General features: G+C 40.8%; 1 protein-coding gene across 9 annotated transcripts in view; it reads left to right on the forward strand.

Moving 5' to 3' along the window:
- The window catches only part of SGCD (sarcoglycan delta), a 306709-nt gene that overhangs the window by 157208 nt on the left and 126064 nt on the right, over positions 1 to 23437 (forward strand). Inside the window, exon 1 of one of the 9 annotated variants that reach the window (XM_071759131.1) lies at positions 20086 to 20175. The exons of the other annotated variants lie outside the window; for them this stretch is intronic. The gene's annotated coding sequence lies outside the window, so the exon portion shown is untranslated. Of the gene's footprint in view, positions 1 to 20085; positions 20176 to 23437 lie in introns of those variants that run through there. 9 annotated transcript variants of the gene reach the window in all.

Consider the following 23437-nt stretch of genomic DNA (forward strand, 5'->3'; position numbering starts at 1 on the left):
TATATCTGGTGTTACTTTGTATGGGAGTCAATCAAGAGAAAGTTTATGAGGGTGGGTGTGTGAGACTACTCTCAACCTGATCACAGTATAGTTTGCCATGATATTTTTTTGAAAAAGAACCAGCAAAATCAAGTTGTTGGTTGAAATCCTCATCATGTGGCTCATGAGTGAAATTTTATGGACTAAACCAGAAGTATTTATGATTTGAGTAAATTTGGCCTGCTTATTCCCATACCTCGTACCACTTAGCTGGAGTATTTGTGATTTGTATCTTTTCATGGAGGCAGAATAGGTTTTGTGTCATGGGAAATCCCACTTTCCCTGCTCATGGTCGCAGTTCAATGTATTATATATATATGTGCCATATTTACAAAATGCACAGAAGTGGATGTGTGGTACAGTTAAAATCAGCTGTGCAACATTCAAGTTTAAAAGTTTCCTCATGTTCTTGTAATAATCCAGGAGGCTACAGAAAAAAAATCCCACTGCAATGACATGCAAATAAGAACAAAAAGGTGTAGAGAACAGTGATACCTACCACTTACATCTCATTTATGAAAATTCTAGTAACAAATGTGTAAGTAAATTTCTGGCATTTCACTGCAGCATTTTCACTGCAGAAAAGCAATATTTTAAGACCTCTACTCAACATATACAACAAAATGGAAACTCAGATCAGTGCTACTTAACTTGATGTTTTGGTTTTTTTTCCCCTACAGTATTTCATAAATAACTTTAGGAAGTGAATCTGATGATGATAATTATACTACTGCTGTATGCAGCTAAAGATGTCTTCCAGAATAACAAATAACCTGCTAGAAAAATCTCTAAGAGCTCCCTATGCCTGCCTACGCTAATAATACAGTAGTGCTTTGTGTGTACATAACCTTTTTAAAGGCACTTGCATGTTAATTATCTAATTAAGCCTTACAGTTCTCTTTGAAAGTAAGTAACGATTATTATACCTATTTTATGGAGGTGGAAAGTGAAAAATAAAGGCTTAATTTCATTTCATCTAATGCTATATACAACTTGTTGGAGGGTTTAGGTGTGAGCATCAGTATGCTCAGCACTCCCCAGAAGGTGACTGAACCCACCAGAGCTCTGCATGACTTCTGCAAAGAGCTGCCCTGGGATTGGCTTTTGGGACCACTGGTATGTTAGGTCTGGGCTCACTGTCTCTTGTGCTTTAGTGCCTAAAATTTGGTGGTGGGGACTGGGAAACACCGAAGTCAAATTTAAAAAGTGTTCAAACTTGTTCATAGCAGCAGTCCAATGTCCAAGCTGTCTTTCGGATCTTTCTCAGTTGGAAAAGCTCCCATTGGAAAAAAGTTGGAAAAGGGTCCATTGGCACTGCAGGTGGCCTGCAGGGCCTTAGGAATGAAGCCATTAACACTCAAAGGTTTTTCAAAGGCTTGTGGCAGAGTCCCACATGTACCTACTGCTTCAAGTCCAGGTTGGATGGGGCCTTAAGCAACGTGATCTAGTGGGAGGTGTCCCTGCCCATGCAGGCAGGCTGGAACCACCAACCTAGATGTCCCTTCCAACCCTATCCATTCTATGAGCCTATTCTATGATTTTGTGGGATTGGCTCTTGAGTATTTGTGTGTAGGGTAAAGGAGGAGATGGGAAGAGAGGATTCTTCTGCTCTTTGCTTTCATGAGTGCTCAAATTTCCACGCCTGTCAGCAGGGATCTGGCTGTGAACAGGAAGGGATCTCTACGGGGCCATTGGGCTTGTTCATACCGTAGTTCCTAGGCTATCTTCAGCACATGTAGAGCTAATTCTCAGGTAGATGTCTCAGGCAATGCTGTGGTAAACATTTGGTGGCACAAAATTTGTAAGGGAGGAGCATCACAAACCTTCCTCATCCTGCCTGGCAAGCAGCCTCTGCTCGAGCTAGCTTTGCTGCACCATTTGCAGTGTTTTCAAACAACTTGTATAAGCATCTGTGAAAGTGTTATATTTGTAGATGCTGATGAAGCTTCCCAATGAGTGAAAAAAAGAACCCTAAGAACAGAGATGCTTAATATAAGAAAAGGAATACATTATATAGATGACAGTCTATAGTGATGTCTCACTAATGGAGCAGTCTGCAACCTTTCCTGGGCCACAGGCAAGGCACTGAAGGAGCAGCACACCACAGGCAGTGTCAGCTTTTGCTGTTCTTAACTGTTTTGGTGGAAACTTCTTGATTTCCTGGGGCTGTGGGTAACACTGGAAGATCTTACAGGCAAAGTGCAGGTTGTGGGCTGCTGCTTTAATAGCTGTATTTCCTGGTTTTCCTGTAGAAATACAATACATAATTCATTAAGTGACTGTGGCTGATAGAGCTTTCTTCTGTGCTTACAATGATTCAGACTTCACTTTTCTTTTTCAAGTCCTATTGCATAGTTAGTGAGTGACTTCCCTTGTTCATTGGAAGCCAAAGTGCTGGAAATTTAAAGCCCTGATGCTTAAGCAAAAATTATATCCAACTTAATCAGTCTGTAGTTGACCCAAAAAACTGCAGTGATAGAGGAGATCTGGAGAACCATGTCCATGCATGACCCATTAGAACCAGAGTAACTGGGAGCAATTCCTTTGGCATGGAGGAGTCAGGCTGTGAATGGTTGTTACCTTGTCCAGCAACTATGCTGGACAGTTACTATGTCCAGTAACTATGCATTACATCAGGAAATGGGCCATTTAACACCACTGCTTGAAACTGCCAAGAATCCCTCTTTTATTTATTTTTTTTTTTAAATATATATATATTTTTTTTATTTTTTTTTTATTTAATCCACATTGAACACTTTCCAGTAAAGAAATAGGGAATATCAAAATGCTTATTTTTGAGAGTCTTTAGAGGAGGGTTCTGGTGCAGTTTTTATTAGCATTTGCCATTCCCCTAAAGACTTCAAGGGAAGTCTGTGCAAAGCTGAAAAGATAGCAGAGAGCTTTTCTTTTTCCTTTCAACTCTTTGCTGCAGGGGAAACCACAAAGACTTTCTTCTTCTGTTGACTGCTGTAATGATGTGCTGTACTATTGGGCTTCCAGGTCTAACTGACATGGATCAATTATATTTGAGTTTGATGGACCACCTACTTGGGAAACTTCTGTAGTATTTATAAGGGAGCCAGCAGTGTGCTCCTGGCTGGAGATACTTCTATATTCCCTCCTGTGGAAGTGCTGTCCAGGTTGAATTGAACTGAATCACTGCCATGCCAGCTATGGGATGTTATTTGGGTTTTCAAGTACCACAGTGTGAATTCCTCACTGTATAGTACTGGGTAGATAATCAGCTTAAAGTATGTGCCGAAACTTGAGACGAAAATTATACTTTGCACAGAAAGGCTCCTTTGTGTTAGAAACACCCCTGTATGTGTCAATACAGGATAACACATATGGATTATTGCAGGGTATCATCCAGAGCTTATGGGTGGTAGTGTCACTTGTAAGAGTTGTATTTTTGCAATGGTTCAGACAGATTTTGTCAACCTGCTTCCCATGTGAAGCTTCCCTGCTCCTCAGCAGCAAACCACTCAGCTGTTCACAGGCACTGAGGGCAGCACATTGCTGGTGCAGATACCCTCCCCGTGCTGCTCCTTGGCAAGTGTTTCCTTTCCAGTCATTGGGTGCAGAAAGAGAACATGCAGCACACTGACAAACTTCAGTACTTCTGTTGTGATGAAAAGGGTGTTACTGCCATCCCTTTCCCATAGACTTTTATTGACAACAGTATTCAGATATTTAAAATATTTTCTTTGGAAATATCTGGTTACTGTAAGCAAAAAGACATTGGGATTCTTTTGACAGCTTTAAATTACTGAACTTAATCCTTTTTTTTATGGCCAGGGAAATAGACTTAAAATATACAGCCATCTTCTCTGGATGTGTCTACTTCATGCTCTCTGTCCTTTCAGCATTAATTTATGTAAAAGGATTATGCTTAGATTCCACTGATCATCCGTATGCCTGAAGAATCCCTTTTCAGGATATCTTCCTTCACAAAGCATAGAGGCAGGTGTGGAAAAAAATCCCTGAAACTTTAGTTGTCTCATTAAACAGGTGATTTGTACTCCTGAAGTTGCAGCATGTGGAGATCAGACTCCGTTAGAAAACACAAGTGGAAATATTTATGGGGTTAGGTTGGTTTTTTTTTTAGCTTGTTCAGCTTCACTGCAAAGAAAGTGAAGTATATATTATATATATATACACATTATATATATATATTATATATTACATATGATGATGTATATTTTATATTATTTGTATATATATTATTATTATATAATCTATTACATTAGATTCCATTTTGGCTGTGCAGTGTTAAATCAGTGCAGAACTGAAACCATGTTAGTATCCCTGACTTTTGATCAAAGTGCTGATTTGGCAGCTCTTGACATTTGGATCAGTGACTAGACTTGTTTTCCTGTTGATATCAAGTCATCTGCAGTCAGACCCAAACATGGCTCCTAGACCTGACAGATATTCCTTTGCATTGAGAATAAATCCTAACATTACAAGGTCATTTGAGAGCTGTCACTAGGAAAAAAGATTTTGCTCCTAAACCCTTATCTGGATCAGTACTACTTTACATTTATATGGTCTTTACTTGTGGATCTGAAAGTGCTTTATAAATATTAGATAGTGTTAGATACCGTCTCTGCTGAGTTTTGTAAAGCAGAGTTTCTTCCATTCTGTACTTTAGACTTGGAGAAGTTGAGTAACTTGCCAAAAGTAGTCTGTGGTAGAGCTCTGGATAGAATTAGTGCCACTACCTGGCTGGCCTTCTGTTCATTGCTATTTATTAGGAGGCTGTGTTAGCTGGTTCTGCTGATTCTGAGTTGATAAAAGATTTATTTATTCTTTATAAACAAGCTCAGGAACAGACAGGAGAGAGAATTATTATTTTAGTTAGAAGACAATATATTTTCCAGGATAAAGCAGAACGGGTTAAGACATTCCAGCTGCTCCCTTTGCCACCCCAGTACCAGGGACTGAATGAAGGTGTGAGTAGCAGACAATTTAGTTATTACTGTTAAATGGTGTTGTCCTCCCTGTCTGCAACACCAAGTGGCATTGTCCTAACCCACACATGTATCTCAGACAATTTTGAAGAGGTTGAAGAATGACATTTCATGGGTTTGCTGCTAAACATCTTTTTCCATACAGAGGCAGAAGATTCTGAACAGGCTGACTATTAATCATGTGATTCCAATCTCTCATACAGTTCTCTCTGTAACTGTTGTATTATATGTGCTCTGTTCTTCTGGCTTCACCTAATCAGCCTTATTGATGCTTGACTGGCAGTTTCGAGGTATGGGATGGGATTTAGCTCAGTACTGGATCATAGACCTGGAGTGAATAGTTCCACTCAGCATGAGCGTATTTATTCCATAATATGTCACTTTCACATCAGCGATTCTCTGCATGACATCCTTGCTTTTGGTATCCTATTTGCAATATCAGTTTTTTTCAGACAAAATCGATGATGCATGGTATAACTAATTTTTATGTGTTTTAATTAAGTTTTCAGCTGCTCCAGTACTTTTTGTTGTCTTAGTATGACCTCTTGCTGCATTGAACATTACAATGAAAAACCTGTTGATTAAATAAAATATTGTTTTGAAAGTCCCCTGCCAGTTGTAAAACTAATTAAAGTTAAGGATGCAGAGTGAAGATACGAGATATTCCACAAAGAAATGTAAGGAAGAGCAAGGTATTTAGAAGATCTCTGGAGCATAAAGCAGCTTGCAGCAGATTCTGTCATTCCCACAACTGTTCAGGTGTCATCTCAGTACCCTTCTGATATCTGATGCCGTTTTTGAATAGCAATAAAGAGTGCCTTGGGGAGCTCTGCAGTCCCCAAGATGCTTCCTGCTGGTCTGTGTGAGGATGCACTCTCAGAGTGTGCTGGAGGGACAGGAGGGACCTAAAGGGGAGGAGAGAGCTGAAGTTGATTTGAATTTTTCTGGGGCATTTCCTTGGGGCAATTCTGTTTATGGGCTTCATGAGCCAGTGCTGGGGAGTGGGATGGAAAACTGCTCCATGCCTGGCATAACCATCACTGTTTCCCAGTGCCATTTTTGTGGGACACCAAACTGGATGTTGCCTGGTAGAAGAGAGTGTTACCCCAGCCATGAGGCTGAATGGTGCATTGTACAATTGTCATGAGCTGAGTTTGCAGGTTGAACTAAGATCACCAGTGCTAATATGGGAAAGTAGAGAAAGCTTTTGTTTTCTTGATAACCTTTGAAACTCTGATTTGCAGAAAATTGCAATATTTAAAGTCCTGCTAGATAGGAAACAACCTGATAGTGCCCTGATTCTGCCAGGCTTTTTTTACAGGAACTCATCTTACTGTGTTTCACTGGTAAGTTCATTGGGTTCTCAAGTAGAAGACAGACATTGCATAGGTGTTTCTTGCTTAATTATACTGTGCAATTTTGATTGACAATGTAACATGCAATGAAAAGCAGCTGGAAATGTCTGTCAATTAGTTTAGAAACTGGTGAGGATTCTCTGTTCCTGCAGTCACTGCTCGGTGTGCTGAACCCAGCCCAAAATGAGAGACTGGTAGACAGATGGAGGGTGAAAACAAGCAGCCTTCACTCTGTTTTGTAACAGTCATAAATGAATTATCTAAACTGCACTGCAGCTATTTCAGCAAACACTGGGCTCCCACTCCAAATCTGAGGGTTAAGCATGGAAAGCTTATGTTTCTGTGTAAGGCATTAGTTGGGATTCCTGGCTGCCAGAGTGTGCGTGAGGATGCTTTTATTGTGGTAACTCATGATTCTTGTAGTGTGTTTGGCCTTTATCAATTTTATAATTGATACTCTGTAGTTCAGTAAATCGTGCAAAACTTCAAGCAGGTAAAGGCACTTTGAGTGACTTCTGAAGGGAAAAAAAAATAACAATGAACACTTTAAGTTGAAAGCTGTAAGACTAAAAAAGAAAAACATTGAAACTTTATGACACTGCAAAGTTAGAAGCCATTAAAACTGACCAGAAGACAATTTTTGCAGAGACAAGCTAGTATTGTCAGTGCCCCCAGCAGCATCATGGTGTTTGCCTTTTCTTGGTCTCCCATCAACTTTTTACACAGTGTTCTTCTGTTGTGTCACTGCTCTTACTTGGTCTCCTCTTGATCAGACTGGTGTCGTGGGGAAGAAAGAGAATGAAAATACTGTGAAAACTAAAATCTTTTTGCCAGCAGTTGCTATTCCCTTGCTCTGGTGGTTTCATCCCAGGAGTCTTCCCTGTGCTGAAAGCAGGATATTTTTGCAGTTTTCCATGTTTGATGAGGAGCTATGAGTGAAGGTGTGATGAGGTGAGTGAATACCAAAGGCTGGTGGATATGAAAACTCAGGGAGAGGGTTAGTGAAACTCATCAGCTGAGAAGACTTGACGAGGGAAAGGTAATACAAGTAATAGTCTCCATTTTGGGTAGCAGAACTCCAAGGTTTTTTGCCGAAAGGGAACAAAAGAATGGGGTGTATGTCTATTTTCTGGGGTGCTGCTGTCATGTCTGGTGCAGGAGGGAAAGGGGATTTTGAGCTGTTGGTGACAACACTGAGGCCAATGCCATGTTGTGCTGTTGGCAGCCAAATTACAGCCATAGTTTTGACTGTAGCTCTTGTTTTGAAAAATTTTAAATGGACATAAAGTGACATAAAAAATAAACATGATTCTCCATTCAAAAAAAGGTGTATAGCTTACAAAGTGCTTTAAATAACAATCCTTTCAGAAATGTCTGTTTAACATGACTTGGGTGATTTACCTTATAATGGCTCAAAGCCAGGAGTGTAATGAAATTGTGAGCAGAAAAAATTACTCTAGTGCTTTTTCCCTTTTGCTGTCTGCTGATTTATTGGAAATGTCTTTCATTCAACTAATTGTCTCCTTAACCCATGTGCTGCCAGCATCCTGGTAAAGAACATAGATAGTGAATGTTGTTCTGGAATACAGAGGTGAGCAAATGATCTTAAATATGGTTGCATTTGCAATTTTGGGAGGTAGGATAAAAAAAGAGTTCAGTCTCAAGTATAAGAACTAGTCTGGGGAGCTGGAAGCTTAAAAGCCAGACAGGTAGGAAATAAAAGGTTTTTGATGGCTTGTCTCGGGTCTTCTAATATAGGCTATTTAAATCCTAGACTTGTATTGCATAATAATAATGAGATATTCCTCCCCAGTATTGATTCTCTGCCCACTTTGGGACTGCCTATGCAACTTCTCTTTGCAGTTCAGAAACAGAGGTTTGGATCTTCATAACTAAATTCTGTGAGTGGCTACATGGTACTACTACCTTACTACAGGCTCTTACAGTGATAGAGATGAGACAAACTATGGGGAACCAGCATAATATTAATATGGTCCTTGTGGTGCCTTCTGGCTATTATCTCACAGGCAGCAAAGGACAGAAGGAGAACTCAGACCTGGCAGGGAGGCTTTTCTGTACCCACTTGCTTCCAGCTCCTAATATAAAAGCCTGGCTGTCTGCAGTCCTTTTTTGTAAAAGACCGAAAATAAATTGCTACTGTAGAACATTTTATCTGCACTTAAGGAATATTCACACAAAGAGCAAGGGAAGCACCAGAGCAGTGTGAGGAGGGATGATTTTTCCTTAACGAGCCAGTAGGAAATAATGCCAGAATCAGACACAGCAGAAGATTTTTGACAACATGGAAATTCCTCCTTGTGCATTGCCAACCAACCCCAGCTCAGTGCAATTCCTCTCACCTTGAATCAACAGCAACTTCTAGCCCTGCTGCAATTTCTTAATCAGTGGCTATTCAGTACAGCTTCATTTCAACCTTTCCACTGTAGAGACAGGCTAAGTGGGGCAGATAAATAGCTCTTGTTTCTGTCCTTCTGAAAGATTGGAAAGAGATAAATACTGGCAGAATGTCTGGATAGTGCCTTTGTTAGCTGTTTTGTGTAAGTACGTCTAGAATTCTTCCTTAAAGCCCTTGCTTTTTATAGGAAAAAAAAAAAACCAAAAAACCCACCCCAAATGTAAAGTTGATTATCTCAATATATTTCTTTCTAGCCGTCAGAGTTTCTAGAAGATTTTCATAAAGAAATAATAGGAAATTTATGTCTCACATACTTTGTCAGTTTGGGTGATTTTATGCACTGGAGGCAATGGGGCTGGTTCTGAAGTAACAGGCACGTTCATGTTCCTTTTGAAGTGGAATTGTTACCTGGTCGAGTTCCATGTTGTGTTCTGCTGGTTTCATGTATTGCTTTCTCTGTCCCCTTCTTTCTGTGCACACATGCATCTGCATCAGCAGATGAAGACCAGTAGCAGATTTTGTAGCTGCATCAATTTCTTACTGTCTTGAGACTGACCAGGCATATGCTTGTTATTTCTGATGGCTTTCTGAAAGGAAAGTTTGAAGGATACTGGAAACAAACAAAAAAGTCTTCAGACTTTGAAAATAAGTTTCTCCAAAGACAGGGTCATGGTCACAGCTGCACAAGTTTTAGGGTTCTGTGCTACTTTTGGTCTTCTGCTGTAAAATTACACTTATGTTTTTTTCTGTATTCTGGCTTTCATTATACCCTGGATACATCCCATGTAGAATTCCATGCATGTTCTTGCTTTTCTCTTTGTTGTATTCAATTTCATTTGACTATTTTTTCCTGCTACTCCCACTGATGTCTGATAGATGGCATTAGTGTATAACAAATTTCTCAACTCATTTTCTTTTTGGAGGGGTTTTATTTTTCATCCCTTTCACAGATAATAATGCTGTCTTAATCAGGCTAGCAGTTTTAAAGCTTTTTTCTCCTCAGTGTTTCAGTAATTTTTTTACTAAATGCTTATGCCATTCAACATGCCATTTTTCCTTCTCTTTGTGCCAGATAATTATTGCTTTTTTCTAGAGGGCATCAGTTCACTAAGAAAGAAAATAAACTTGGTATCTTCAGCTAACTCTGAATTTAGAAGCTCAGTTATATTGTGCATCGTTTATATGCAGTACAATATTTATTTCATGTTCTTCAAGCTTAGACAGAGGACAGTAATTTATGAGGACATAAAATGAGGGCAAATAATTTAGGATAGACAGGGCTAAACTATCTCAGGGTCCTGGTGTAAGTAGCATTATTTTAGTGCAGACCTGCTAGCCCTTACTCTCCAATTTCCATCCCAGCCTTTTTGCCTGGACTGTCCATACCTTTTGCTGAGTTGTCCAGCAAGAAATTGTCAATCTGGTTTAATTTTGAAAAATAGTAGATAAAAAGATGGAGAAAGCATAAAGCTGATGGACTTCTGGTGCTCACTTAGAGAAGTTGCTGAAGCAGGTTTTTCTTGCAATATTTTATTCTTTTGGTACTCTGTTTTTCTGTGGATAGAATTGCATGTAACTTGAGTTATGTCAAATGTTAATGGAAGTGTTTATTGCAGAGAGTACTTAAAACACAGCTTGTACTCAAGTGCTTTGTTTGCAGGGAGGCTTCTGGGTGTATCCACTGACCCAGAAGCCTCTACTTATACCTTTTGCACCATTGTTGTCTGTGGATCCCAACCAGAGCTGAGCTGTCAGTGCACAGGCTTGATGTGGTCATCTGCTCCTTAGCAAGAATCAAGAATTACTCAGCCTTTAAGACTGGTGTGGCAAATGCCTTTTCCCCAGTTCTGAAGCAAGTTCAGGGCTCTCTGCACCACCAAAGAACTGATGGGGCCTGATTTTGGCCCATTGACAATCTCTCATCAAAAGGTGCTTAGAAATTCTTTGCTGAGGTGTGGGAGACAAGCATCACTTAAAGATTGTTACATTGCAGTGGATGAAGAAATGCAACAGGTGTATCTGGTAGCCAGCTTTTAAATTTTTTTTTTTTTAATATATTCGAAAACATGTTTGTTTAGAGAGAATGTGTCTGAGAGATGTTTTTGTGCCTGCAAGAATTCCTGGTTGCAAAATACACGGATAGCTTGAGTGTACAGTGGATGAGCAAAGTGCATGGGTGTATTTCTGCCCTTTTTCCTGCAACTAACTGTAACTTTCAGCATAAAGGTGTCATTTCTCTTAGGAAGACAGCAGAGGGGCTTTCTGAAACCTATCAAGGAAAGATTGACTAATATCATATGGGGATCACAATCTGTCTGAAATGTGTGCCTACCTGCTATAGCACAACAGCATTTACTTGGTTTCTGGGGCTAGAGGTGCCCTTGCTGGAGTTTCTCTAAATCTCCACAGTTTGCTATTTCCCCTCTCTCTACACTTCCATTTTTATGGTGATCTGTTATTACTTGCAGGTGAGTTGTCATACAACTGTTACTGCACCTTTCATTGGCCTCTGTCGTATCTTCCACGGTTACCAAAATAGTGCTGATTGTAGACTGCTCTCTGGTATAAAAATAGCACATTGTTGTAATGTAGAGCATTAAAATTCATAGACTGTAACCAGGCTGTTTCGTGCACTTTCTGGACAGGCTTGTTAACCTTTGAGAGATTGGCCATGAAGTTCCAGCTGTAGAATAATAATAAAAAAAAGGTTAGTGAAAAGAAGCCCTTAGAGGAGAAAGTTTATGTGTTGGGATGATAAACCCATAAAACTCTGGGACTTTTACAGTCTGGGCTCCCAGCAGCATCTTCTGCAAACAGCACATTCCTCCACCTGCTTTTCCTTAAAGCCTAACTACCTGAATGATTTAAGTTAAAAAAAAATGCACTAGCTTTTCTATTGTGTTGCAGGGAGATTGGTTTAACCTCTGTGTGGCAGTAGGGATGGAGGCTTCTGTAACCTCCTGCTAAGTTGCTCCTGATTTTTCTATGATGATGATAAACAGCTGCAGGGGTGAGAAGAGGAGGTTTTACTGAGCAGTGCTGCTTGGTCCCAGGGCACAGATGCTCTCTTGCTGGAACAGCATGTTGGGAAACACCCTCTGGCTTTCTCAGACAGGAGCTGTTGCTGCAGAATTCACATCTAACCCCCCTGTAAGAATACATTACTTATAACTTAAATATCACTCTACTTATCAATTCACAGTTGGGAGTAAATCCTCAGGGTTTATTTCTCTCGTGCTGATCTTCTGTAAGCAGGAGGTTACAAAAACACTAAGCGTTTTATTAGGTCATCTTTGTTTTTGGAAATAGCTTTTGTGGGAAAGGGGTTTCGTTTTTCTCTTTGCTTATTTCCTGCTGTAGTGGAGGGAGAGTTTACGCCAGCCTGAATATGCACCTAACCCAAGAAACTGAGAATGCAGGACATTTCTGAACAATGAAAATAATCCATATGGGCACCTGGAAAACAAACAAAATAAAATAAGCTTTTTTTTTTTTTTAAATTACCATTTAATTCTTTCATAGAGTTAAACTATAACTGTAAATATATCTCTGAGGGATAGCATGAGAACTGTGCTATTCTTTGAGAAGCATCTGCACAAATGTCTGCCTGTAGTTTGGGGAGAAAATTGGGCAGGTAAAGCCTTGCACTTTTTAGAAAGAAACAGCTCTCTTATCTTCCTGAGAGCTACTTTGTCCCAAAAGTAAGTCTGGGTGCAAGACACAAAGCCTCTCTCTCTCTTTTTCTCTCCTTGCCATCACTCCCTTTGTAATTCTCATTGGATAATACCAGGAAATCCAGGAGGGTATTTTTAGCCTGAAAGAAAGGAGAACTTAGGACAGAAATTATGTTAACATTAATCACAGCAGTGATGAAGTTTCACTCCAAAATACACAAATGAAACAAGATTTTCCCCATGTCCTACTAATGAAAAAAAGATCCTGTTGCTGCCAAACTGTAGGGTCACTGTGCTCATGGGTGACTGAGGACTGTAATTAGAAGATTACAGGAGAAAAAATGGGGCCAAGGACTGAGTTGCGTGACTCTCTACAGAGGAAGGGACATGACATTTGTTTCTCTCTTCCATACTCTTAGAGGACCAACCATTTTTAAACTCCTACTTAGTGTGAGTTTTTTGGTTCATAAAGACATTCAGAAGCAGCAGTAGCCCTCTCTGACACTGGAGTAAGGGCTAAGCCTTACTGGATTAGATAAAGCTGGATTAGATAAATAGTTGAAAGAGAACACTGTTGAACACCACAAAAAGCCCAGCTACCAAGAAACTGGTTAGGTATGGTAAAGTACAAGAAATGCTCTCAACAATTGAGAGGCAACAGCTACTGTGATAAAGGGATTTCCCAATAAAAAGGCATCTTACCCTTTTCAACATCCTGCCAGTAGCAGTAGCAGAGATGCTGAGGTTGAGAGGCCATAAGGTAGCTCTCTGTAGACAAAGCTGAGCTGGGGATTTTTGCACATTTTCCTGATCCTTGGAATAAATATTCTCACAAATATGCCTCTGCCATATTGAGTCATACGTTAAAGGTCAGGCATGATTACCCACATACAAACATACATTTATTCTCAGGCCTTTACATCTTTTTTCCTTCTCTCTGGCTCACACAGTCTAAAGCATCTGAGTGTATCTTAATGTTTCTATCACTTTGCTTTATAAACCCTCCCCCTCATTCTCTTGAAACTTGAAGTGTGTGAGTGTACATGCACTTGTGCATTTATTTATGTATAAGCATAATCATTTGTTACTCTGCTACATACCCAAGTATCTACACACTGTCATGAGCTGCTTTGTGAACAGTATGTATCTCATCACTTCCTGCAAAATAGAAGCAGAGAGAAAGAAAGTGCAAAATTTGGCCAAAGATTGCTCATCATTTTGATTACCAGCTCTTGTCTGATTGCTTCTTACCTTAGAGTGGGTGTCTTACATCAGGTTTTAGCCTGATGGTGAGTGGTGAATGTTGTCATGGGAAGAGGAGGGCAGGAGTTCTCCTTAGGATCAGGTGTTGTATATGAAGGTCACTGCTGCTTATCTCAGGAAGCTCATATAGTTGTGAAAAAGTTGTAGCAAGCAGAATGACACACCACAGCTCATTAAAACTGATGGCAATGTCCAGGATGTTCATGGACTGACAGTCTGCCTTGTTAGTGTTCTGGAAGAGTCCTGCTAATTGCATTGTAAAAATACAGATACACTGCCTCCAAAAATTATTCTGTGTACCCAAATTTGGGTGCATCTGGTGGTGTTAAACTTTGCAGTATAACAGGATATCTAAATATCTAAGTGTAAGAACAAGCAGAGCTTCTTTCTTGGCAGAATAAAAATAGTCACCACTGCAAAGAGAAAGACCATGATAGGCACATAGTGCTAACAGCTCTGCTTGACCAGCAGCCATGATCTGCATTACGTGCAAGCAGCATGGCATATCCATGCTCCAAAAATCCTCACCATGGCTGACCTGGCAGAGAAACTGAAACTTTTCTCCCAGAAGATGATTATTGCAGGCTGAGGTGAAGATTTGTCTGCTTCAGGGCAAGTATCTGAAGCTTAGAGAGCAGCTCTGTGCTGTGAACTTGATTCCTGAACGATGCAATGGTGAAGCTGCTCAGATAAGAGTAATAAATTTGGATATTGTTAAGACTTTAATAGAAGAACAGTTATTGGCCTGGCCAACTGAATATTTGTTCTTATTGCCTATATGAAATTAATCTTCACAGTTATTTTTTCTTTCTTGCATTTCTTATGCCAGAGGGGGAGAAGCCAGGGAAGTGGCACCTTTTATATGGTTGTGTCCATCCTACTTCTTTGTCATGCTGCAAATGTAGAGGCTCTATTGTAAAGGAAGACCTTTCTAATTATTGATAAATCATTTCTGGATGAGGAGTATGACACATGCTGGCTGGAAGGACAGGGCTCTCGAAGAGTAATATTGCCTTGAAATTACAGCCCACCATAGTTTGAGAATGATTCAGAATAATTACATTAATCTTGCTGGAGAAATGACAAGGAACACTTTCCATTTTACCTACTAACAAGTTCTACTGGCCTTAAATTATTCCTGAGAAGAGCCTGCAAATGGCTCAAATAATAAGAATAATCACAAAGCAGTGGCTGGGGCTGGAGGGGGAAGGCTGGATGAGGTCCTGCCTGTGGCTGTTTTTCTGACAGGTAAACACTGCTGCTGCTTTTGCAGAAAAAGGAGCACGGCACAGAGCTTCCTGATTAGGCACAGTACACTCTGCCTATGAGATCAGGGAGTCTTGGGCCCTAAGGAGAAAATGGCCATTAGGAGTATGTTGCTCCCAGTGCTGGTAACATCAACCTGTGCAATATTAAGCATGAGCCTGCGGTTGTTCTGGCACACTGGATATTTGAGTTTCTTATCTCCTGGTCCACCCTTATCCTTTTTTTTTTTTTTACATCTCTCCTGGACCTGTGCAGTGGAAGATGTCTGCCTTTGGTGATGACTTTTTGCAACTTTGATCCTTGTCTCACAGCAGCTGCAGAGATGCTGTTTCTTAACTCCCGGCCCTGACAAGCAGCTGTCTGGGTCTGCTCTTTCATAAAAGTTCAGTTCTTTATGCCTCTTTCATAAAAGTTCAGTTCTTTATGCCCTTAAACTGAACTCACGTTGTGTTTTCAGCCTTGTGCAAGCAACACGGACTGCTGTCCTGACCTCCCATTCACTGCCTCCCCTGCAAAATTTCTATAATAGGACTTCTTGTTGTGTTTCATGCTGTTTGTTGATTGCATATAAATAGAAGTCTCAAAAATTAGTAGTCAAATCTGAATAAATTAGTGTTGTGGGAAGTAAGGTCTCCACTTCAGGATTACCTCTGTCATTACAGGAGTTTTTCATCTGTGTGAAATTCAGACCACCTTTGAATGTCTGCCTGCAAGAAGGGCTACAGTGGCATTATCTCTGCCTCTCTGTAGTTTCAAAGAATTAGAAGATCTTGTACCTCAGAACTAGCCCTATATTTACAGCTTCTTACTAAAATGTAGCTATATTTATCTCCTCTGAAGAAACCAGAGCAGTGGGTGAGGATGTAGGATTTGTAGGTCTGGCTTCTTCCAGCACAGTTGGTTGCTCTATGTGCACACACTGCTTTTATATTTTTCTCCCATTTCCTTTTCACTTGTCCAACAAACCCATCTCAGCTCTGCGTGTGATTACCTGATGACCTGTGTGCCTTCATTCATTCACAGCTGCAGCACTTAAATAGGATTTTGCTCCTTCCCATCAAATCAGATTCCCTGCACACACATGCACACAGAGAGGGAGGGGTTTTCTTCCTCCTTCCTCCTCTCCAATAAATACTGTCATTAGCTAAACAAATGTTAGGAACCTCACCTCTTCTCCTTCCTTTCTCATTACATTGCCCTCCATCCTCTTTGGATGCTCAAAGCTGGAAGAAACCATCAAGATGGCCTTCCCACAGCTTGCTGTTCCTGACCCAAAAATAGCTGACTTTCATATTCATCAGGTACCTTAATTCCACATTTAAGGAGGTGGAACTCTAATGAGGCTTGGGTTCTCCCTTTATACATGCATATTCAAGAGATGTTACAGGAGTCCAAGGCTGAGGGTGGTTTAAAATAATAGTAGTTAGGCAGCTGATTTCTAGTAATTCAGAGTTTAAAAACATTTGAACATTTATATTTATCCTGTTGTGATATTTCAAGAGATTTAATGGATTAAAAGACATCTGGGGGAAAAGCTCAAACAAGGGACTCCTTAATTATCTCATTCAGATATTAAACATTTCTTTGTGACTTCTTCCTCCACTCCAGGTGCACACACACCTGCATTTATATGCTGATTATTTCCACATATTTTTTTTTGCCCTGATTTTCTTAGGAAGGCTTGGGGAATATTTGAGTAAGTGCCTGGAAATCTGTATGGCATGAAAGTCCCTGGAATTTTGATTTTTATACAAATAGATACTGTAAGTTAAAACCAATTAGGTATGAATATTGCTAAGTCATCAGTAGCTACTAAATAATTCTTAGCTGCTTCTAGAAAATGCTGGATGCCAAAATGCAGGACAGGTATAAATCGTAGAGAAGGAACTTTCCCTCCTGCCTTTTTGTAGGTCTCACATATTTCCTGGTGTAGAAAATCATGGATGCAGTTGGAGTGGATCTCCTGCACAAAATGGAAGTCCCTACATGTTTTGATCTCTAGCTACAAAATTATTAGAGCTTAGGGGTAATATTAATTTATGTTTATCTTCCCAAAGAGCTTTAGTAGGCTTTTCTAAATCCTCATAACTCTGCTGGTACTGAGAAATAACAGCAGTTAACACAGATAGTTATGTTGACATCAACTTAAGTTTTAGGCTTGCAAGGTTCATGTATCTTTGGTAGCACTGGCACTAACACAGATGATAGCTTAATAACAGAAAAATAAAAAGTCCCTGAGCCACAGTTCTGATGCTTGAAGCATCTTTAAACCCTGTACCCAAATAAGAAAGAGATAAAACCTACCTAGTCAAAGTGGCTTAGCTTGAAGGAGCATTTTATATGTTACTTGATAATAAAATAGTTAGGCATTAATGCAATATAAAGTGAGACACCCTTAAGTTATCCGTTAGACTGGTGTGATTCCCAACAGATTTCATGTGAATATTTATAGACTCGGCCTACTAATTATGCCAATGAAAAAAAAATGCTGTATTAATGCTGTTGTCTTCCCATGTCTCTACCTGCCAGTATGCTGCTAGCTGCATAAATATTCTGAAGATAGAAATTATGACACAAAACCAGAAGATATCATTTACAATTTTAATAACAGATTAAGGTATCTCCAGCAGTAGTTCCCAGCCTGTGGTCCACAGACGTATGGGATGTGAACTATTCCCAAGGGAACTGTAAAAATGACAAAGAAAAAAGGAGAATTTTGTGTAGGGTACCAAGAAATTTCATTGTTTTAAATTATTAAAGGGGTGTGCTCCTACACTGGCAAGTATTTAGGGGTCCACACACTAAGATTTGAAAACCACTGATTTACCATATTTCTGTAAAGAACAGAATAATTTCAAAATACTGTTCTGCCATGTGGTAAATGATTTCACTATTGGTCCTGCTGCAGCAAGGCTGCCAGAAGTCCTGAACCACAAAGCAATGAAGGATGTGCTTAACTCAGAACACACATGGATCCAGTGAAGTCAGTGCCTGTCTCCATATGTAACTGGTTTGCTGCACTACGACCATGGAGCAGGCAAGGCCTGCTATAATTTCACAAACAGCTCTGCAGATGCCTGGAAATCTTGTACAACTGGAAATCTAATAATAAGAATCTGCAGTTCATATTTTTTCTGTTTCAGTTTATTTACACTAAACAACTCCAAAGGTTTCAGGTGTCGTTGGTTTCAGCTGTTACTCTCAGTTTAGGAGACCCTCTTCTAACTGCTCTCCTGATTTGAAGTCCGAAAGTGTATGCTTTCTGTTCTGACATAAACTGACTCCTCACAAGCCATGAAAACAAATATGAAATTCTATTACCAGAATTTGCATGCATGTGGGCAGTGTATATTGCTTTTGCTTGGCTTATAGTCTGGGAAACTGAGACAGAATGACCAGGTGTTTCATATTGTCTTAAGTGCAGCAATAATAGCATCATATTCTGCATGCATCTACACTGAAGTCCATAGAGTTGGGTGCTGGTCCAGATTGCCAAAATCTGGCCTCTGCATGTTGCCAGGGTGTGTGGGCAATTATTGCTGACCAGTGTGCAGGTCTCTGCAGGTGTTAAGTGAAGGGCACTTTGGTAGCAGAGCAGGGTGCAGGAAAAAGCCACACACTGTGTCACCACAGAAGCTCTCAAACCAGGCTGGATGGATGCAGTGCTGCAGCCTTTCCTGACCAGCGTGGGGGTTTTTAAAGACCTTGTTGATGATGTGTGTGAGGCAGATATCACCTTTGTGAAGATATAGCAGTCCTGTCTACAGACCTAATCCACGTTTCATGGAAGGCAACAGGCTTCCCGCAGCCTTCAAGGAGTTCTGGATCAGGCCATACATAAAGCTCTCAGTTATTTCCAATACCCAGCTGCATTTGTCTCCTGTAAACACTTCATCTGGCTGCTGCAACTCTGTAAATCACAGAACGGAATAACCTGATGGTAGTGGAGTACAAGGTTTTGAAAAGGAACATTAAGAGAGAAAAATACAACTCTCTCTTTAAACTGTCTCTTTTTCTACATTGTTACCTTGACAACTCTGCTGCCGTGTTTCATCTTTGGTGGGACTTGGCTGTGTTGGAATAAGGAGGACATCCATGTGTATTTCTACATCTACTCCAGCTCTGCTTCACAGGCACATGCCAAGCCCAGGGCATCTTGAGCTGCAGAGCCCACGTCTGCTGCCTTGACCCATGGTGCTATCTGGAAATGATTACAGATTTTAAGAACTGGGACCCCTTCTGATGAAAGGTATAACATTACATTTTCTATTTCTTTTCCTTAGGTCAACACCAGAGCAATGTTAATGCTCTTTAAAAGGAAATGCTAGGTGCTTAAATGTATTTTTAAGAGTTAGGACATCTGGAAAGAGAGGGATGAAGTACTCAAAAACAGTTGTATTATTTTTAGTATAAGCAGATACAGGAGTATGTGTCAAGATTAGGATACAGTTCTGATGCACTGAACTGAGTCTGGAGATGCTAAAAATATGCTTTCTTTTCTCACAGTTTTTAGAAGAGACAGAGGGAAAGGTAAGAGGAGAGTAGTGGTGAACTTAAATTTTAATTCCTGTGTTTCGTGGACTGAAATTTTAATTCCTATGTTTTGTTGCTTCTTGGGGTCTGGCAAAGCTGCCTGTTCAGCTGTGTGCCTGTGACCACTGATACCAGCAAAACATTACAAGGCAGGGTGAGGTGTTAGGTGTAGGAATGGGTTCCCCTACAGCCCCTTCTTTCCTCTTCCCAAAGAAAACTCCCACAAATATAATCCTTTTATTCTTTTTAACAGAAACTCCTAGCCTTATAGCTGCAAAGGCATATAGGCTCCATGGCTGAGAGCAAAGGGGGGTGTCTGTGTTTGAATGTGAGCATGGAGAAGAAGGCTTTTAATGCAAAACACATGTGTTTTCAGTCGCTATCTGGAGCCAGCCTGGTAGCTGTAACTTGGCCTGACAAAGCCTTATTGAAGTACAGACAGTGTGGTTTCAAAGCAGTTAGAAAAAGAACGGGAACGCTGTTCAGGAAATTCTTCAGGCATGGGCTGGGACTTGGCTGCAATTCTGCTGTTGGAAAATCTGACAGGGGCAGCTCATGAACACAGGCCAGGCCTCGTGCTGCTCCAAAAGCCACGCTGCATCTTCCCCCCTGTATCCAGCACCCCTCTGGGTTTTCATCTGTCCTCGGAGGGAGAGGTAAGAGCTGTGCTGCTCCATCCTGCTGCTGCCAGGGTCATTTGCTGTTCTTTTGTGTTAGTTCAAAGCAGCTTCTTGCTTTGGACTTGCTTTTAGAGGGGGAAAAGTTGAGAATGGGAATTTGTGGAATATTTGTGAAGGGATGGGAGTAGTTTGAAGCTGGGTGGTGGTTTCTGGCTAACTCTGCTTCAGTAGTAATTCCTGTGCAGTGAGCTCCTGTGCACTGCCTCTGTGTGAATGCTGCAACCAAGTAATTCCAAACTTTTTTGTTTTGGAGAGTTAGTATGTATATGACCTGAAGTCACTGAGAGGTTTGGCTCTATGTGTCACTTAGAGATTTTGATGAAAAATGAGATACGGTCTCGATAAATACATTTATGTGTACATTGTACTATAGGTATTCTGTGGATTGAAAGCATGTTTGTTTGGGGGTTATTTGACAGTTCCTGGTACAGCTAATTGTGAGGACAGGCACTAACTCAGTAATAGTCATTGCCTTGTGATTTCTCTGGAGGTTTTTTCCAGCATTTATGAAGCACTAGAAAACTGCAACAGATAGCACAGACAGAAACCACATAGAGGGGATTAGAAGGAAAAAACATACATTTAGGGGCTGTTCTATTTGCAAGTTCTCTTCTAGTTTGTGTTTCTTTCTCCAAATAAGTGTTTGTGATGAAAAGCTCCCACTCTCTTTAGGAGCCTGCCAGATTTAAACAATGTTCTCTCACCCTTTCAATTGAAGCATTAAAACTTCTCTTGCCTGTGCAGAGAAATCAGCACCTTATATGGCAGGCTCATGCTTGGGAGTTGGGATATAGCACGTTCCTTAGGGCAGATGGAGGTGTCAGGAGGAGTTGTCCTCATGCAGCTTTAGAAACTTCCTTGCCTCTGCCAGCACCTCTTCCTCAGATCCTCACAGTGATGTTATTTGATGTGTTGAAAGTGCTGTTTAGCCATGCTTTATGGTGGTGCTGGTTTTTTGGTTTGGGGCTGGGCTTTTGTTTTCTTTCTTTCAACAAGGAATGAATAGAGATATTAAATTATACAGTGGGACAGCACTAAGCACTTCTGATTCATGAGACTAGACTGGTTGTTTGCTTTGCCTGCATCTTGTGGGATTGCATAAACAGGGCTCAAACAGTCATTCCTCTTGACCATCCAAAAAATTCAGTAACAAAGTGAGGTTTGCTACCAACATGCATCAGAACCAGTATGTGACAGGGCCAGAGCTTTCTCCCAGTAATGCTGGGCAAGTATGTACATAGACAACTCCTAAGGATAATGCCAAGCTCAGGCAGACAGAAAACCCCATCTTGAAAGAACAGGATTTGGTGATTCAGGTCTTTAATGGGGATTTTATCTGGTCCAATGCAAACAGATTCTGTGTGATGGAAAACTGTTTGGGAGCGCCTTTTCCTTGCCACTATACCTTAGTGCTCCTGTGGAAGTGATGATCAGCTGAAATGCCTTGTTTGGGCTCAGCTAAGGACCTTGATTGTTTGGGGTGTCAGGAGGGCATCCTTTGAGAGACATGTAGCTTCCTGGAGGCCAATGGATGTGAAGGGAGTGAAAGGAAGGACCAACGTAAGCTGTGGAAGAGGGAAGTGTTTGATGAAAATGAAGTGGCTTGGTAAACTCAAAGTTCACTTTGCAGAAAATACACCTGCAGTGAAAATGCTGTGTTAAATGAAGGTCTCATACTATCTGTACTGCCTGGTCCTTCACAGACTGCCCTCTTACCCTGCAGACTTGAAGCTCTATTGCTTCAAGCATTAACAGCTTAGCAGCTGTTAATTTAGACACCCAGCCTATTATCTTCTTCACTGCTACTTATATGCTTATTTTTTTAAAAAAGTTCTCATTCCTGCCTCTGATCATGCAGCATTCCACCTCCCAGATCTGATTATCAGCACTGAAGAGCCAGAGAGACAAAGACATGAAAGGGAATACGTCTGTCTTGGCACCCAGGAACCAGGGCTGTGCTGTCACACCCAGCTTCAGGGGTGCTCCTGATCCACATCTGGATGAGACAAATAGTGCAGGATTTTCAGCAGGTGTGGGATCAGTCTGGATCATGGAATGTCCCAAGAACCCACACTGGTGTGTGGGTGTGAGTCCAGACAAGGCAGGGGAGGCTCTTTGCAAAGCCCTGGGCTGGATTTGTTGCGAGGAGGTGGTGGTTTGACTTTCACAGCTGCTCCTGAGCCTCTGGTTAACAGACTGACCTTTCTGCAGCTCCACCCTAGTCAAGTATTCAAGCTTTGCTTTGTATCCCAAACCACTGAAGAGTGTGTGCATTTTTGCATGTGTGCATTTTTTTGACAGAATGTTATACATCTCAAGTTAAGTTGGAGGCTCTCCATATAGAGAAGCATATAGAGAAGCCAATAGCATATAGGAGCCAATAGTACACTCTAATATGTGTGTTCCTTCTCCTGGTCCTTCCCAGGACCAAACTAGAAAGCATTTCCAGTCTGTGCAAATGAACAAATGGAGAGGCTCGGTAAGCACATCATGTGGAGGGAAAAGGCAGGAGAACAAAGTTCAACTTGTGAAAGCAGGATCACTGCAGAGCCTGTACTCTGGAACCTGGCACATGCTGAAGCCCACAGTTCTCACTTTGTGCCTTGCAGGTTGGATTCCATCTGTATAAATCCATATTACAATCCTGCTTTGCACATCCCTACAAGCCATATCTCTTTTCTTAGTACTGTGAGGTGAGAGTGTGTTGGTACAGAAGTCTTCACAGCATCACCTCCTGGAGCTGGCTTTCTGCTTCATAGTCAGCTGATTACATCCCTCTTGCTGTTCCCACAGCCCCCTGCTCTCACACCTGCTGCTGGCTATTTTAGTGTAGTTCTCTTATTTGCTCATCCTGCTTTGAGACACTCCAGTGGGAAAGTGCCTTTAAAAACTTGGCACAGATATATATAGGCTTTTGATTGCTTCACATCTTCTGAGTGGTGCAAAGGAAGCAGAGTGTGTATGCAGCAAAGCTGTTAGAAGTTTGCATGCAGGTGAATGTATAGCTACAAATTGTGGGGCATTTTGCAGAAGAACATTCGTTGTTCTTGATTAGCTCGATGCATACAAGAACTCACTGCATAACCTTTCTCTTCCTTGTTAACTTCCCTTTCTGTTTTCTCCTCAATATTCTGAAAAAGAAAAATATCAAGACAAGGTAACTATCAAGACTAAAGTCTGAATGAGAAGAAACACTCATAAATAAGAAAACAGACATGTTTCTCTTCTCAGAGAACAG

This window comes from Heliangelus exortis, chromosome 15, assembly GCF_036169615.1.
Source record: "Heliangelus exortis chromosome 15, bHelExo1.hap1, whole genome shotgun sequence".
Classification (NCBI taxonomy): domain Eukaryota; kingdom Metazoa; phylum Chordata; class Aves; order Apodiformes; family Trochilidae; genus Heliangelus; species Heliangelus exortis.